The sequence below is a fragment of the Bubalus kerabau genome, chromosome X, assembly GCF_029407905.1.
Source record: "Bubalus kerabau isolate K-KA32 ecotype Philippines breed swamp buffalo chromosome X, PCC_UOA_SB_1v2, whole genome shotgun sequence".
In the NCBI taxonomy this organism is placed as follows: domain Eukaryota; kingdom Metazoa; phylum Chordata; class Mammalia; order Artiodactyla; family Bovidae; genus Bubalus; species Bubalus kerabau.
The window spans coordinates 52,969,828-52,987,175 of record NC_073647.1 but is presented as its reverse complement, the minus strand read 5'-3'; the positions used below and the strand labels follow the sequence as shown (position 1 = coordinate 52,987,175).

The 17,348-nt window shown below is 37.4% G+C and overlaps 1 protein-coding gene across 2 annotated transcripts in view; it reads right to left on the bottom strand.

The window, feature by feature from the left end:
• The window catches only part of PCDH11X (protocadherin 11 X-linked), a 758,129-nt gene that overhangs the window by 162,044 nt on the left and 578,737 nt on the right, over positions 1 to 17,348 (bottom strand). The window lies entirely within an intron of this gene.

The window sequence follows — 17,348 nt, the reverse complement described above, 5'->3', positions numbered from 1 at the left end:
GGTCTACTAACTCAATCCATTGCTTATTAATAAGCACGATATTTTGTGTAAGTACATGATAAAGGTAAATCACGATATTTAGATGCAGAGCTTCTCAGGACATATTTGTAAATCAAAGCCAATAATTTTCATTACTGATTTCCATTTCTTCACTGAGGGACAAGTTCTACTAGGAGAGAGTGGTGATACTTCAAGAAACACATAGGAACTCATAGTACCACAGATCTTATATCTTATGCTTTTATTATAACATTTGTAATCTTTACATACTAGGGACCTACAGACACACACACATGCACACACACACAAGCACACACACCAAAGATATAGTAAAATAAGACAAAGTCCAACCTGAATGTTCTTATTAAGAGTGAAGTTGCCCTGTGATACCAGTAAATAAATGCCCGTGTCAAAAGAAAAGAAATACTCATTTAAAAAGTATTTGCTTGCTCTCTTAATTTCTCTTGTTTTTATGTCTCATTGTGTTGAATATTAGGTGCTTCCCAGGTGGCACTAGTGGTAAAGAGCACGAGATGCAGGAGATATGAGTTTGATCCCTGGGTCAGGAAGATCCCCTGGAGGAGGGCATGGCAACCCACTCCAGTATTCTTGCCTGGAGAATCCCATGGACAGAGGAGACTGATGGGCTACCATCCAAAGAGTCAGTCACAAAGAGTTAGACACAACCGAAGCAACTTAGCACACATGCACACATGTTGAATATGAACATCATTTTTCCAAGAAATTTAGGTGACCCCAACTCTTAAATGTTTAGCAGATAGTTAGCAAATGGTAGTGATTTTATTTTTAAAAAACAGCCTATAATTGCAAGTTAACACTCCAATAATTTGGCCACCTGATGCAAAGAGCTGACTCATTGGGAAAGTCACTAGTGCTGGGAAAGATTGAAGAAAAAAGAGAAGGGAGCTGCAGAGGATAAGATGGTTAGATAGCATCAACAACACAATAGACACGAATTTGGGCAAACTCTGGGAGATAGTGAAGGACAGAGCAGCCTGATGTGCTGCAGTCCATGGGGTCACAAAGAGTCAGATGCAGCTTAGCAACTGAACAATAACAACAAAAACTGTAAACTTCAAATTGGAAATAACAAAACGCAAGCTATGGTAAGTGTCATAATTAATAGTTACCTGATAATGCTACTAATCTGGATGCCAATTATTCATGGAATGCTGGATTTAACAAGGAGGCATACAAAATAAATGAAAAATATAAGGTTCCTCAATAGCAATTGATTTAAGTTGGGCTTCTCTGGTAGCTCAGCTGATAAAGAATCCACCTGTAAAGCCAGAGACCTGGATTCCATTCCTAGGTTGGGAACATCCCCTGGAGAAGGGAATGGCTACCCACTCCAATATTCTGGCCTGGAGAATTCTATGGACTGTATAGTCCATGGGTCACAAAGAGTGCACATGACTGAGTGACTTTCATTTTCACTTTAAAGATGTAAATTGTAAACAAGCAGATTAACTTAGAAAAGCTGAGTTTAACAAGCTTGAGAGGATGTGTATTAAAGTGTGTGAATGAGAGAGGGAGGAGCTAAGATGGCGGAGGAGTAGGACGGGAAGAGCACTTTCTCCCCCACAAATTCATCAAAAGAACATTTAAACGCTGAGTAAATTCCACAAAACAACTTCTGAATGCCAGCAGAGGACATCAGGCACCCAGAAAAGCAACCCAAGTCTTCGAAAGGAGGTAGGAAAAAATATAAAAGACAAAAAAGAGACAAAAGAGGGAGGGACGGAGTTCTGTCCTGGGAAGGGAGTCTTAAAAAGAGAGAAGTTTCCAAACACCAGGAAATCTTCTCACTGCCGAATCTCTGCTGAGCCTTGGAAGCACAGAGGGCAGCGTAACAGGGAGGAAAAATAAATGATCAATTAAAACCCGCAGATTTTGAGCCCTACGGTAACTCCCCCAGTAGAGAAGCAGCGCAGATGCCTGCACATGCCACTAGCAAGCGGGGGCTGGGCAGGGAGGCGTGGTGCAGGCTGCATCGCTTAGAGTAAGGATCTGGCCTGAATACACCAAGTGCTATCTGAGCGAAATAATTTGGGCTAGCAAACCAGTCTGTGGGATATCTACCACGTGAAAAGCCAGCCCTAATCTAAGACACTGCCAGGCCCACACACCGAACAAAGGACTGAACAGAGATAGCCGGCTGCAGACCATCCCCCTCTGGTGACAGGCAGCCAGAGCTGGAAGAGAGCAATCGCAGCCCCAGAGAGACATTATCTATAAAACTGTAAGCAGGCTTCTTTGCTAACTAAGACTTCTTGGGGGTCTGGACGGTCAACATCTGCCTGAGAAAGTGCGCCGGTTGTACACCTAGATAACTGAGCGGTGGGGAGGCGATAAGTCACAGGGACCGTGCTCGCCAAACACCTCATCACCTGAGCTGCTCGGACCTGGGAAGGGCACAAAACGCAGGCCCAACTGAGTCTTCACCTCTGAGGACCACCAAGTGCCTGAACCTGAGCGGCTTGTACCTGGGAGGTGCAAGCAGCCCAGGGCTGGCCACAGATGGTTCCTGGCGGAGCAACCTAGAGCCTGAGCAGTGTGGGCAGGGAGGCTACACACACCGTGAGCAGGGGCAGACCCAGTGTGGCTGAGGCACTGCAAGCACACCCCAGTGTTATTTGTTTGCAGCATCCCTCCCTCCCCACAGCGTGACTGAACAAGTGAGCCTAAAAAAAAAAAAAAAAATGTTCTCCACCATCCCCTTTGTGTCAGGGCAGAAAACAGACACTGAAGAGACCAGCAAACAGAAGAAACTATGACACAGGGAACCGCCTTGGAAGCTACAGGCAATAGATTAAAACCCTGTGGTTAGTACCGTCTACATAGGAAGGGGCCTATAGATCTTGAGAAATATAAGTCGCACCAAGGAACTTGCCGAAAATGAACTGAACTCACAATACCCACAACAAAACCAGAGAAAGTCCTAGATATATTTTTACGATCATTCTTTCTTTCTTTTTTCTTATTTTTTTAGTTTTAAGTCCTCTATTATTCCTTTAATTTTCACTTTTATAACCTACTATTACTTTGCAAAAAAAGACCCTTTTTTTTTCTTTAAAGCCAACTTCTTGTATATATTTTTTATAAATTTTGACCTTGTTTTTTTTTTTTTTTCTTCTTTTCTTTAACATTGTATTTTTGGAAATTCCAAACTCGACTCTACATTTTTAATTTTAGCTTTTTGGTATTTGTTATCAATTTTGTACCTATATTTTTTTTTGTAATTTTTGTGACTTTTTTCCCCCCTCTTTCTTTCTCTTCTTCTTTTATATAACATTGTATACCTGAAATTCCAAACTCTACTCTAGATTTTTAATTTTTGCTTTTATGTATTTGTTACCAATTTTGTACCTTTAAGAACCCAATCTTCAGTACTCATTTTTCACTAGGGAGCGAGATTACTGGCTTGACTGCTCTCTCCCCCTTTGGACTCTCCTTTTTCTCCACCAGGTCGCCTGTGTCTCCTCCCTAACCCCTCTCTACTCTACACAACTCTGTGAATTTCTATGTGTTCCAGATGGTAGAATACACTTAGGGAACTGATTACTGGCTGAATCTGTCTCCCTCGTTTTCATTCCCCCCTTTTATCTTCCTGGCCACCTCTGCCTCCTTCCTCCTCCTTCTCTTCTCTGTATAACTTCGTGAACATCTCTGAGCGGTCCAGTTGTGGAGTGCACATAAGGAAGTGATTACTGGCTAGCCTACCCTCTCCTCTATTGATTCCACCTCATCTCATTCGGGTCACCTCTAACTCCGTCCTCCCTCTTCTCTTCTCCATGTAATGCTGTGAACCTCTCTGGATGACCCTCATGGCGGAGAAACTTTTCATCTTTAATGTAGAGGTTTTATCAATGGTGCTGTATAGAAGGAGAAGTTTTGAAACTACTGTAAAAATAAGACTGATAACTGGAAGCAGGTGGCTTAAGTCCAAACCCTGACTCCAGGGAACTCCTGACTCCAGGGAACATTAATTGACAGGAGCTCATCAAACACCTCCATACCTACACTGAAACCAAGCACCACACAAGGGCCAACAAGTTCCAGGGCAAGACATACCAAACAAATTCTCCAGCAACAAAGGAACACAGCCCTGAGCTCCAAGATACAGGCTGCCCAAAGTCACCCCAAAACCATAGACATCTCAAAACTCATTACTGGACACTTCATTGCACTCCAGAGAGAAGAAATACAGCTTCACCCACCAGAACACCGACACAAGATTTCCTAACCAAGAAACCTTGACAAGCCACCTGTACAAACCCACGCACAGTGAGGAAATGCCACAATAAAGAGAACTCCACAAACTGCCAGAATACAGAAAGGACACCCCAAACTAGGCAACAAGATGAAGAGACAGAGGAATACCCAGCAGATAAAGGAACAGGATAAATGCTCACCAAACCAAACAAAAGAGGAAGAGATAGGGAATCTACCTGATAAAGAATTCTGAATAACGATAGTGAAATTGATCCAAAATCTTGAAATTAAAATGGAATCACAGATAAATAGCCTGGAGACAAGGATTGAGAAGATTCAAGAAAGGTTTAACAAAGACCTAGAATAAATAAAAAAGAGTCAAAATACAAAGAATAATGCAATAAATGAAATTAAAAACACTCTGGAGGCAACAAATAGTAGAATAACAGAAGCAGAAGATAGGGTTAGTGAATTAGAAGATAGAATGGTAGAAATAAGTGAATCAGAGAGGAAAAAAGAAAAACGAATTAAAAGAAGTGAGGACAATCTCAGAGGCCTCCAGGAGAATATTAAACGCTACAACATTCAAATCATAGGGGTCCCAGAAGAAGAAGACAAAAAGAAAGACCATGAGAAAATACTTGAGGAGATAATAGTTGAAAACTTCCCTAAAATGGAGAAGGAAATAATCACTCAAGTCAAAGAAACCCAGAGAGTCCCAAATAGGATAAACCCAAGGCAAAACACCCCAAGACACGTATTAATCAAACTAACAAAGATCAAACACAAAGAACAAATATTAAAAGCAGCAAGGGAAAAACAACAAATAACACACAAGGGAATTCCCATAAGGATAACAGCTGATCTTTCAATAGAAACTCTTCAAGCCAGGAGGGAATGGCAAGACATACTTAAAGTGATGAAAGAAAATAACCTACAGCCCAGATTATTGTACCCAGCAAGGATCTCATTCAAATATGAAAGAGAGTTCAAAAGCTTTACAGACAAGCAAAAGCTCAGAGAATTCAGCACCACCAATCCAGCTCTCCAACAAATACTAAAGGATCTTCTCTAGATAGGAAACACAAAAACGGTGTATAAATTTGAACCCAAAACAATAAAGTAAGTGGCAACGGGATCATACTTATCAGTAATTACCTTAAACGTAAATGGGTTGAATGCCCCAACCAAAAGACAAAGACTGGCTGAATGGGTATGAAAACAAGACCCCTACATATGTTATCTACAAGAGACCCACCTCAAAACAGGGGACACATACAGACTGAAAGTGAAGGGCTGGAAAAATATTTTCCATGCAAATAGGGACCAAAAGAAAGCAAGAGTAGCAATACTCATATCAGATAAAATAGACTTTAAAACAAAGGCTGTGAAAAGAGACAAAGACGGTAACTACATAATGATCAAAGGATCAATCCAAGAAGAAGATATAGCAGTTATAAATATATATGCACCCAACATGGGAGCACCGCAATATGTAAGACAAATGCTAACAAATATGAAAGGAGAAATTAACAATAACACAATAATAGTGGGAGACTTTAATACCCCACTCACACCTATGGGCAGATCAACTAAACAGAAAATTAACAAGGAAACACAAACTTTAAATGATACAATAGACCAGTTAGACCTAATTGATATATATATATATATATATATATATATATATATATATATATATATATATGACATTTCATCCCAAAACAATGAATTTCACCTTTTTCTCAAGTGCACATGGAACCTTCTCCAGGATAGATCACATCCTGGGCCATAAATCTAGCCTTGGTAAATTCAAAAACATAGAAATCATTCCAAGCATCTTTTCTGACCACAATGCAGTAAGATTAGATCTCAATTACAGGAGAAAAACTATTAAAAATTCGAACATATGGAGGCTGAACAACATGCTACTGAATAACCAACAAATCACACAGGAAATCAAAAAAGAAATCAAAATTTGCATAGAAATGAATGAAAATGAAAATATTACAACCCAAAACCTGTGGGACACTGTAAAAGCAGTCCTAAGGGGAAAGTTCATAGCAATACAGGCATACCTCAAGAAACAAGAAAAAAGTCAAATAAATAACCTAACTCTACACCTAAAGCAACTAGAGAAGGAAGAAATGAAGAACCCCAGGGTTAGTAGAGGGAAAGAAATCTTAAAAAATTAGGGCAGAAATAAATGCAAAAGAAACAAATGAGACCATAGCAAAAATCAACAAAGCCAAAAGCTCGTTCTTTGAAAGAATAAATAAAACTGACAAACCATTAACCAGACTTATCAAGAAACAAAGGGAGAAAAACTGAATCAATAAAATTAGAAATGAAAATGGAGAGATTACAACAGACAACACAGAAATACAAAGGATCATAAGAGACTACTATCAACAATTATATGCCAATAAAATGGACAACATGGAAGAAATGGACAAATTCTTAGAAAAGTACAACTTTCCAAAACTGGACCAGGAAGAAATAGAAAATCTTAACAGACCCATCACAAGCATGGAAATTGAAACTGTAATCAATAATCTTCCAGCAAACAAAAGCCCAGATCCAGATGGCTTCACAGCTGAATTCTACCAAAAATTTGGGGAAGAGCTAACACCTATCCTGCTCAAACTCTTCCAGAAAATTGCAGAGGAAGGTAAACTTGCAAACTCATTCTATGAGGCCATCATCACCCTAATACCAAAACCTGACAAAGATCCCATGAAAAAAGAAAACTACAGGCCAATATCACTGATGAACATAGATGCAAAAACCCTTAACAAAATTCTAGCAATCAGAATCCAACAACACATTAAAAGGATCATACACCATCACCAAGTGGGCTTTATCCCGGGGATGCAAGGATTCTTCAATATCCGCAAATCAATCAATGTAATACACCACATTAACAAATTGAAAAATAAAGCCATATGATTATCTCAATAGATGCAGAGAAAGCCGTTAACAAAATTCAACATCCATTTATGATAAAAACTCTCCAGAAAGCAGGAATAGAAGGAACATACCTCAACATAATAAAAGCCATATATGACAAACCCACAGCAAACATTATCCTCAATGGTGAAAATGTGAAAGCATTTCCCCTAAAGTCAGGAACAAGACAAGGGTGCCCACTCTCACCGCTACTATTCAACATAGGTTTGGAAGCTTTGGCCACAGCAGTCAGAGCAGAAAAAGAAATAAAAGGAATCCAAATTGGAAAAGAAGAAGTAAAACTCTCACTGTTTGCAGATGATATGATCCTCTACATAGAAAACCCTAAAGACTCCACCAGAAAATTACTAGAACTAATCAATGATTATAGTAAAGTTGCAGGATACAAAATCAACACACAGAAATCCCTTGCATTCCTATACACTAATACTGAGGAAACAGAAAGAGAAATTAAGGAAATTAAAGAAATTAAGGAAACAATTCCATTCATCATTGCAACGGAAAGAATAAAATACTTAGGAATATATCTACCTAAAGAAACTAAAGACCTATATATAGACAACTATAAAACACTGGTGAAAGAAATCAAAGAGGACACTAAAAGATGGAGAAATACACCATGTTCATGGAATGGAAGAATCAATATAGTGAAAATGAGTATACTACCCAAAGAAATTTATACATTCAATGCAATCCCTATCAAGCTACCAACGGTATTCTTCACAGAGCTAGAACAAATAATTTCACAATTTGTATGGAAATACAAAAAACCTCGAATAGCCAAAGCTGTCTTGAGAAAGAAGAATGCAACTGGAGGAATCAACCTACCTGACTTCAGGCTCTACTATAAAGCCACAGTCATCAAGACAGTATGGTACTGGCAAAGACAATCTCTTTAACAAGTGGTGCTGGGAAAACTGCTCAACCACTTGTTAAAGAATGAAACTAGAACACTTTCTAACACCATACACAAAAATAAACTCAAAATGGATTAAAGATCTAAATGTAAGACCAGAAACTATAAAACTCCTAGAGGAGAACATAGGCAAAACACTCTCCGACATACATCACAGCAGGATCCTCTATGACCCACCTCCCAGAATATTGGAAATAAAAGCAAAAATAAACAAATGGGACCTAATTAAACTTAAAAGCTCTGCACAACAAAGGAAACTATAAGCAAGGTGAAAATACAGCCTTCAGAATGGGAGAAAAATAATAGCAAATGAAAAAACTGACAAACAACTAATCTCAAAAATATACAAGCAACTCCTACAGCTCAACTCCAGAAAAATAAATGACCCAATCAAAAAATGGGCCAAAGAACTAAATAGACATTTCTCCAAAGAAGACATACAGATGGCTAACAAACACATGAAAAGATGCTCAACATCACTCATTATCAGAGAAATGCAAATCAAAACCACTATGAGGAACCATTTCACTCCAGTCAGAATGGCTGTGATCCAAAAGTCTACCAGCAATAAATGCTGGAGAGGGTATGGAGAAAAGGGAACCCTCTTACACTGTTGGTGGGAATGCAGACTAGTACAGCCACTATGGAGAACAGTGTGGAGATTCCTTAAAAAACTGGAAATAGAACTGCCTTATGACCCAGCAATCCCACTGCTGGGCATACACACTGAAGATGGTGAAGGACAGGGAAGTCTGGCATGCTTCAGTCCATGAGGCTGCAAAGAGTTGGACACAACTGAGCAACTGAACAACAATAAATCATTTGGGGAAAATTAACATCTTAAGGCAAGTCTGGCATGCTGCAGTCCACAGGGTCATAAAGAGTCGGACACGACTGAGAGACCGAATGGAACATCTGAACAATATTGAGAATTTCCATCCATATTTGATATTTTGCTTATTCTTTGTTAGTATGTAGAAATACAATTAATATTTGTATATTCATCTTGTATCCTACAGCCTTGATGAAGTCACTTGTTAATGGTAGTAGTTTTTGTGTAACATTTTTTGACATCTTTGAAGAAAGTTTTACTTCATTTACAATATTATTTCTTTTTCTTATCTTAAGCATTGCAAGTTAAATAGAAGTGGTGACAACAGATGTTCTTGCCCTGTTCTTGATCCTATATAGAAATTAATTAGCATTTCATTATTCTGTATGTGGAGAAGGCAATGGCTACCCACTCCAGTACTCTTGCCTGGCAAATCCCATAGATGGAGGAGCCTGGCAAGCTGCAGTCCATGGGGTCGCTAAGAGTTGGACACCATTTAGAGACTTCACTTTCACCCTTCACTTTCATGCATTGGAGAAGGAAATGGCAACCCACTCCAGTGTTCTTGCCTGGAGAATCCCGGGATGTGGGAGCCTGGTAGGCTGCCGTCTATGGAGTTGCACAGAGTCAGACATGACTGAAGCGATTTAGCAGTAGCAGCAGTATTCTGTATGAGGTTAACCATATGTTTTCATGAATATCCACTATCAAGCTGAAAAACTTCTCTTCTAGTCCTAGTCTATTGAAAAAAATTTTATAATAGATCAATGCTGGATTTTGTTGTATTATTTTTTATATTGATTGAGATGCTCATTTGGTTTTCCTTTCTCAATCTGTTAGTATCATGAATTATACTACTTGATTTTGAGTGTTTAAGCCAATCTTGCATACCAGGGATAAGTCCCCCTTGTTCATGACATAGTATATTTTACTATATTGTTATATTTAATTCATTAAACTTCTGTTAAGAATTTTTGCATCTATGTTCATGAAAGAACATATGTTTATCAACATATGTTGATATATTGATATCAACATATGTTCCCTGGTGGCTCAGATAGTGAAGAATCTGACTGCAATGCAGGAGACCGTTTTTCAATCCCTGGGTCTGGAAGATCACATGGAGAAGGTAATGGCAACCCACTCTAGTATTCTAGTATACCTGGAGAATTATATGACTAGAGAAGCCTGGCAGGCTGCAGTTCATGGGGTCACAAAGAGTCAGATATGACTAAGCAACTAACACTAATGAAGGATATTGGTATGCAAGTTTTCTTTTTGTCTAATATTTGTTTCTGGTATTGAGATAAGAGTAATTTCAGCCTCAAAGAATGATTTGGTATATGCTTTCTCCTCTTCAATTATCTCAGTGTTTGTATAGAATTAATATTGTATAGTTTTAAAATATTGGTAGAATTCCCTAGTGTAGCCATCCAAGCTTGGAGAATCCTTTCTTAAAAGAATATTTTCAACTACAAATTCAAATTATTTAATTGACACAGAACTATTCAGGTTTTCTGTTTCTTCCTGAGTGGGTTTTTTTTTTTTTAATTTTTCCAAATATTTGCTATATTTCATCAAAGTTGCAAAATGTAGAGGTATAAATTTCATATTTCCCCATTTTACTTGAAGTATCTACAAAGTCTGTAGTGATGTAATCTTTCAGAATCCTGATATCAGGAAACTTTGTCTTCTCTCTCTTTTTTTATGATTAGTCTGGCAAAAGTTTTATTGATTTCATTTAACTTCCTCAAGGCAAAAGTTTTTGCTCTTATTGATGTTTCCATTATTTTTCTTTTTAGAAATTCTTATTTTATATTGGAGTATAGTTGATTTATAGTATTGAATTAAAATTTCAAGTATATAGCAAAGTGTTTCACCTATACATACACATATATCTATTATTTTTTCAGATTATTTTCCCATTTAGGTTATTATAGAATATTGAGTAGTATTTCCTTTGCTATGAAGTACTTCCTTGTTGATTATATATTTTACATATAGTAGTATGTATATGTTAATCCCAAACTCCTAGTTTATCCCTCCACTACATCTTTCCCCTTTGGTAACCATAAATAATTTTTCTAAGTGTGACTTACTTGTTGTTTTTGCTGTGGCTTCCTTCCACTGCTACTACCAAGGTGAGGAGAAGGCCTATTTTTCTATTTTTATTTCATTGATTTGCTAATTTTCTGTATCTCTTTTCTTCTCTTCTTCTCAATTCATTTTTATTCTTGCTTTTCATTTGCTAATTTCTTAGTGTGGAGGCTTAGTTAAGACCACCTTTCTTTTCTGATATATAATTATACACTATACATTTTCCATTTAACACTACTCTAGGAATCTAGCCACCTTGGCTTCCTTTCATTCAAAATTCCAGAAAAGTCAACTTCAAGAGTCCACTGTGCTCTCCTGTGTTTCCTCTCCCTGTGTTTCAGCTTAAAATCTAACCCAGGCAGTAAGCTAAAGCAATAGCAGAAATCACCTTATTTGTTTTCCATCTCTTAGTATCACTATCCTAGTAATTTTATGTATAATATCTTGAGAATCATTGTTACATGGTGCATGGTGGAGGATAAACTCTCTCTCTATTACTCAATATTGGCCAGAGGCAGAAGTTGGAAAATATTTTATTGCTTGTTTTTATTTAAATAAAATTATTGCCTTAAGTATCTGTGTATAAGTGCTAAATCGATTAAGTTGTGTCCGATTCTTTGCGACCCTATGGACTGTAGCCTGCCAAATTCCTCTGTCCATGGGATTCTCCAGACAAGAATACTGAAGTGGGCTGCCATGCCCTTTTCCAGGTGATCTGCCTGATCTAGGGATCAAACCCATGTCTCATGTCTCCTGTATTGGCAGGAGGGTTCTTTACTTCTAACACCACCTGGGAAGCCCCTAAGCATCTGGGTTTCTGAAAAGAAAAAAAAAAAAAAAAAGTTAAAATAGGGCATTTTTAGTAACATATTACATGATTCAGAATCATTTGAGTTATGTCTCAGAGATTTTATATTTCTGAGGAAGAAATATTTACAGGCTTGATCTTATTTACACCTTTTAAAAAGTTTTAATTTATTTATTTTAATTGGAGGCAAATTACATTACAATATTGTAGTGGTTTTTGCCATACATTCACATGAATCAGCCATGGGTGTACATGTGTCACCCATCCTGACCACCCTCCCCCTCCCCGCACCTCCCTCCCCATCCCATCCCTCAAGGTCGTCCCAGTGCACTGGCCCTGAGTGCCCTGTCTCATGCATCAAACCTGGACTGGAAATCTATTTCACATATGGTAATATACATGTTCCAATGCTATTCTTTCAAATCATCCCACTCTTGCCTCCTCCCACAGAGTCCAAAAATCTGTTCTTTACATCTGTGTCTCTTCTGCTGTGTCACATGTAGGGTCATCGTTAACATCTTTCTAAATTTCATATATATGTGTTAATATACTGTATTGCTGTTTTCTTTCTGAGAATTCATTCTGTATAATAGGCTCCAGTTTCATCCACCTCATTAGAACTGATTCAAATGCATTCTTTTTAATAGCTGAGCAATATTCCATTGTGTATATGTACCACAGCTTTCTTATCCATTCATCTGCTGATGGACATCTAGATTGCTTCCTATTGTAAACAGTGTTGCAATGAACATTGGGGTATATGTGTCTCTTCCAATTACCAATATCTTAGTTGCTCAAAAAAGTCTTCCTGTTGCAGAAATGTTCCTCAAGGAGGATTAAAATATACTTTGATGCTGTATCCTAATTGAATAGAAACCTCAACATGTGTACTAATGTCAGGTGCATACTATATTGGCAATTTGAGATGTCTTCAATAATTAATTTCTGTCAAAGCATGATCAAAAACTGTTAGGACTCAAAGTAAAATGATGAAATTAATTATTTCTTTTCAGAATGGCAATGATTAATTCTCACACAATGGATGTTATTTTCCCAAGTAACAAAAAGTACATGGGAACCTTGCAGGTAGTCTAAAGGAAACCTTTTATGTGTTCTTTCTAATAAACCCCCATAAAGCTTCAGAATACAGCTCTATATACAGTCACCTAGACTGCCCAAGTGTAGGTGACAAATGAGAATTTTTTAGGGCAATTATGCACTGCTGAAATGATATAATTCAAGCATTCGAAATGTTCAAGGGCTTCCAAGTTCATTCTTTGATCCACTAATGTAGGACTTTCAGGTCTAATGCTAATCTCTCTATTTCTGCACTATAATGATTTCCTCTATATATGGCCTTTGAATGTATGTAATTATGGGCTGAATATATATGAAGATATAGTCTTTCAGACCATTAAAACAGATATCTAAGAAGACTGATGAAAAACTTCAGATTAAAATGTTTTATAATTCTTTACTGTATTGCATTTTCAAATTGTAAGGTGAAGGTTTGGTATTTATAATAATTTCCAATTTTTTTTTCAAGGAGAATGTGACTTTTCAAACACCAATATAGGTTAAAATACCTTTGTTAAATATGCAAAAGCTAAGTAAGAGTTTAAAAGTTTTGGGGTAGTCTTCCTTAGGGAAACATGTAAAAAGAAAATGAAAATTCCTAAGTAACATTCAATCAATTCTCCTATCATTTTCTTTTCCATTATATATTGATAAACATTGTTCAAAAATAAATATATCATATTGTAGAGTAAATATAATGAAGTCCACAAAATGTCCATATTACTCATTTTGGCAGATTATTAACTTCAAAAGATGTCTACAAAACTATCTCCTACCCTATAATTTCCTTTAGATCCTTGCCACTCTACCATCAAATAGTGGAGTCTGTATTTCCTCTTCTTGAATCAGAATGGGCCTTCATAACTATCTCCACTTACAGAGTGGAGCAGAAATGATGCTATTTAACTCCAATGGTAGGACATAAAATGTTGTGTACTTTCACCTTTTTCGCTGTTGGATCCATCAATCCCCCTGTAAGCAATCTGATTTCCCTGAGGCTGCCATACTGCAAGGGAGTCCGAAGTACTACATGAGGAGAAACCTGGAATCTAGTTGAAGAAAGAGCTGCCCTGCCAGTATCCAACTCTTTCAGTCATCTGTTCCAGATCTATCCAACTTCTGACTGCAACTATATGAGAGACCCCAAACCAGAACCACCCATTCCATCCCCTCCTGAATTCCTAACCTATAGATACTGTGAGACATAAAAACATATTTGATGTTGTTTTGGAGAAGGCAATGGCACCCCACTCCAGTACTCTTGCCTGGAAAACCCCATGGACAGAGGAGCCTGGTAGGCTGCAGTCCATGGGGTCGCTAAGAGTCAGACATGACTGAGCGACTTCACTTTCACTTTTCACTTTCATGCATTGGAGAAGGAAATGAATCCCAGGGACAAGGGAGCCTGGTGGGCTGCCGTCTATGGAGTCACACAGAGTCAGACATGACTGAAGTGACTTAGCAGCAGCAGATGTTGTTTTGAGTCACTGAGTTTAGCAATGATTTGCTATGTAGAAATAAATAATAAAAAATCTCATTCCTTTGATTTATTTTAAAACATTGATTTTTTGCTGTCATCAATTATTAACACTGTGATGTTATTCTTTTCTGAGCATCAGTTGACTATAAAGGGAAGTAATGGAGGAAGGCTAGCTTTGATATGAATGTGGAGCTCAGGAAAATTCTGGAGCAATTTATGAAAGTAATATAAAATGACTTTGGGCATCCAGGGTACAACATGAGGAAAAGTGCTAGATTAAGGGATTTATTGGAGGCAGAGATAAGCTTTGTCTCCTGAATTAAGGTGCTATTAAAGTATAAGTCAGGGTTCTGCTGACTGACATTTGCCACAGCCATGGCACAGTTATGATCTGCCTTCTCTATAGCATGGGAAGAAACTGGAATAATGCAAGATATTTGTGATTTTCCTCTCATTTAAGTGAAAAATATCATTTAAAATCAATTTTGCTCTTTAAATTGGAATTATGATTTTTATCTGTAAATTATTTTCTTGGTGTTAGAATTATTTATGCAGAGACTATCTTTATTATTTTTTTACTTTACAATATTGTATTGGTTTTACCATACATCAACATGCATCCACCATGGGTGTATCTTAATGTAATTTTAGTTGTACTCATAGTTACTGTTTTTTTGAAATTGGGAATTTTTACATAATTTTGTGAGAAAAGTAAGAGTTGTTGGCTACTATCATCTCTTTTCTTTTTTCATTTATTTGATTTAAGATCACAGAATCTGTGGTCTGACCTGGTGAGTCATTTACTTCTCAAATTCTTAGCCATACAATGTTGCCAAATTTAAAAGTATATAATACCATCCCTAAAGATTTCTGTTGCTCAGTTTCTATCCTTCCCAACCAGATATAACATTGTCCCAAAGAATTTTAGTGTGTTAATAATAGCACTCAAGGTGATAGTGATAAATAATAATATCATATACTACACTTATCTTTTTTATACTAGGACCTTAACTCAGCTATAAATTGTATATAAGCATTACTCAGGATAGTCTATCTTCCTGTTTCCTCTTTCCATTGAAAGAAGAATAGGAGAATGCCCCTGAGTTATTTCAATACTTCTACAGAGTGCTGTGAAACTCTCAAGCTATAAATGAAGGTAAATTTATCTGGCCTATGAAGTCAGATTGTTCATTCTATTGACACTGAAGAAAGGGATTGAAAAGTTGATTTATAAGTACTAGGGACACCACCATATTAACTCACTATCTTCCAGCAACATGTTGTCAGGTTAACTCAAACACTCTATGCACTAGGGTGGCCTCATGTGTGACCTGAGGGCTCTGGCTAACAGGACAGAGCAGGTGTGAGTGACTTTAACACATCTTGTTAAAAACCTAACTACTAGAAATGTCACTGTCCTGTACATCAAAAAGAAAAAAAAAAAGTGTATGAGGGTTTCTTTTACTTTTGTACCTTTTATAAGCGTATAATAAGTTTTTACCTTTTCCCTCTCTGTATGCAGTTCAGTTCAGTTCAGTCACTCAGTCGTGTCCGACTCTTTGCGACCCCATGAATCACAGCACGCCAGGACTCCCTGTCCATTACGATATCCTGGAGTTCACTCAAACTCACGTCCATCGAGTTGGTGATAACATCCAGCCATCTCATCCTCTGTCGTCCCTTTTTCCTCCTGCCCCCAATCCCTCCCAGCATCAGTCTTTGCCAATGAGTCAATTCTTTGCATGAGGTGGCCAAAGTACTGGAGTTTCAGCTTTAGCATCATTCCTTCCAAAGAACACCCAGGGCTGATCTCCTTTAGAATGGACTGGTTGTATCTCCTTGCAGTCCCACTCTAAACCACCAGCTTAAGTAGAAACACACTAATCACTGTTATCAAAATAATTTTAAGTCAGACAGAGAAAAGCACATATCATATGATATTATATGTGGAATCTAAAACAATGATACAAATGAATTTATTTACAAAATAGATTCACAGTCATAGAAACCAAACATGATTATCAAAGGGGATGGGGGATGGAACTATGTTAGGAGTTTGGGATTAATATATATACACCACTGTATAGCACAGGGAACTATACTCAGTATCTTGTAATAGTCTATAAAGGAAAAAAAAAAACAAAAAAATTATATACATATAAAACTGAATCACTTTACTGTACACTTAAAACTAACACAACACTGTAAATTAACTATATTTCAATTAAAAAAGGATAATTTTCATAAAGAAATACAAAATATATGAACTAGAGTAGATCATGATCTAAAACTAGTCTCTGGAATATTGATTGAATCTTATTTTAATGTAATTAATTTTCCTGAATTGACCTTAAGTATGTTATTAAGGGGCTTCCCAAGTGATGCTAGTGGTAAAGAACCTGCCCACCAATGCAGAAGACATAAGAGATGCAGGTTTGGTCCTGGGTCAGGAAGATTCCCTGGAGAAGGGTATGGCAACCCACTCCAGGATTCTTGCCTGAAGAAACCCACGGACAGAGGAGCCTGGTGGGCTACCGTCCATAGGGTCATGCAGAGTCGGACACAACTGAAGCAACTTAGCCCACATGCATGTTATTAAAGTCTGTAAAAATTGGAAAAGGTATAAAATAATCTCATTTCACTGAAAGGAGATGAAAATGAAGAGAAATCCACATATTTAAAATAAATGAATTTGGCACTTTTAGAAGCAAGATGAATCTAATCAGAGAATGTTAGTGTGTGATAATGAACCTCCCTTCCCCAGAGGCACACATCTGTATTCCTGAAAATATCAGCATCTGAAAGTTGAGAGGGATGGGCTATTCTAAGATAAGCACAGAACATTCTCCTATACAGGGCTCACCAAGCCACCAGTAAAGAGACATGTATGAAAACCAGGTTTCAAGAATGAATCTGTGAATGTATTGCTTGT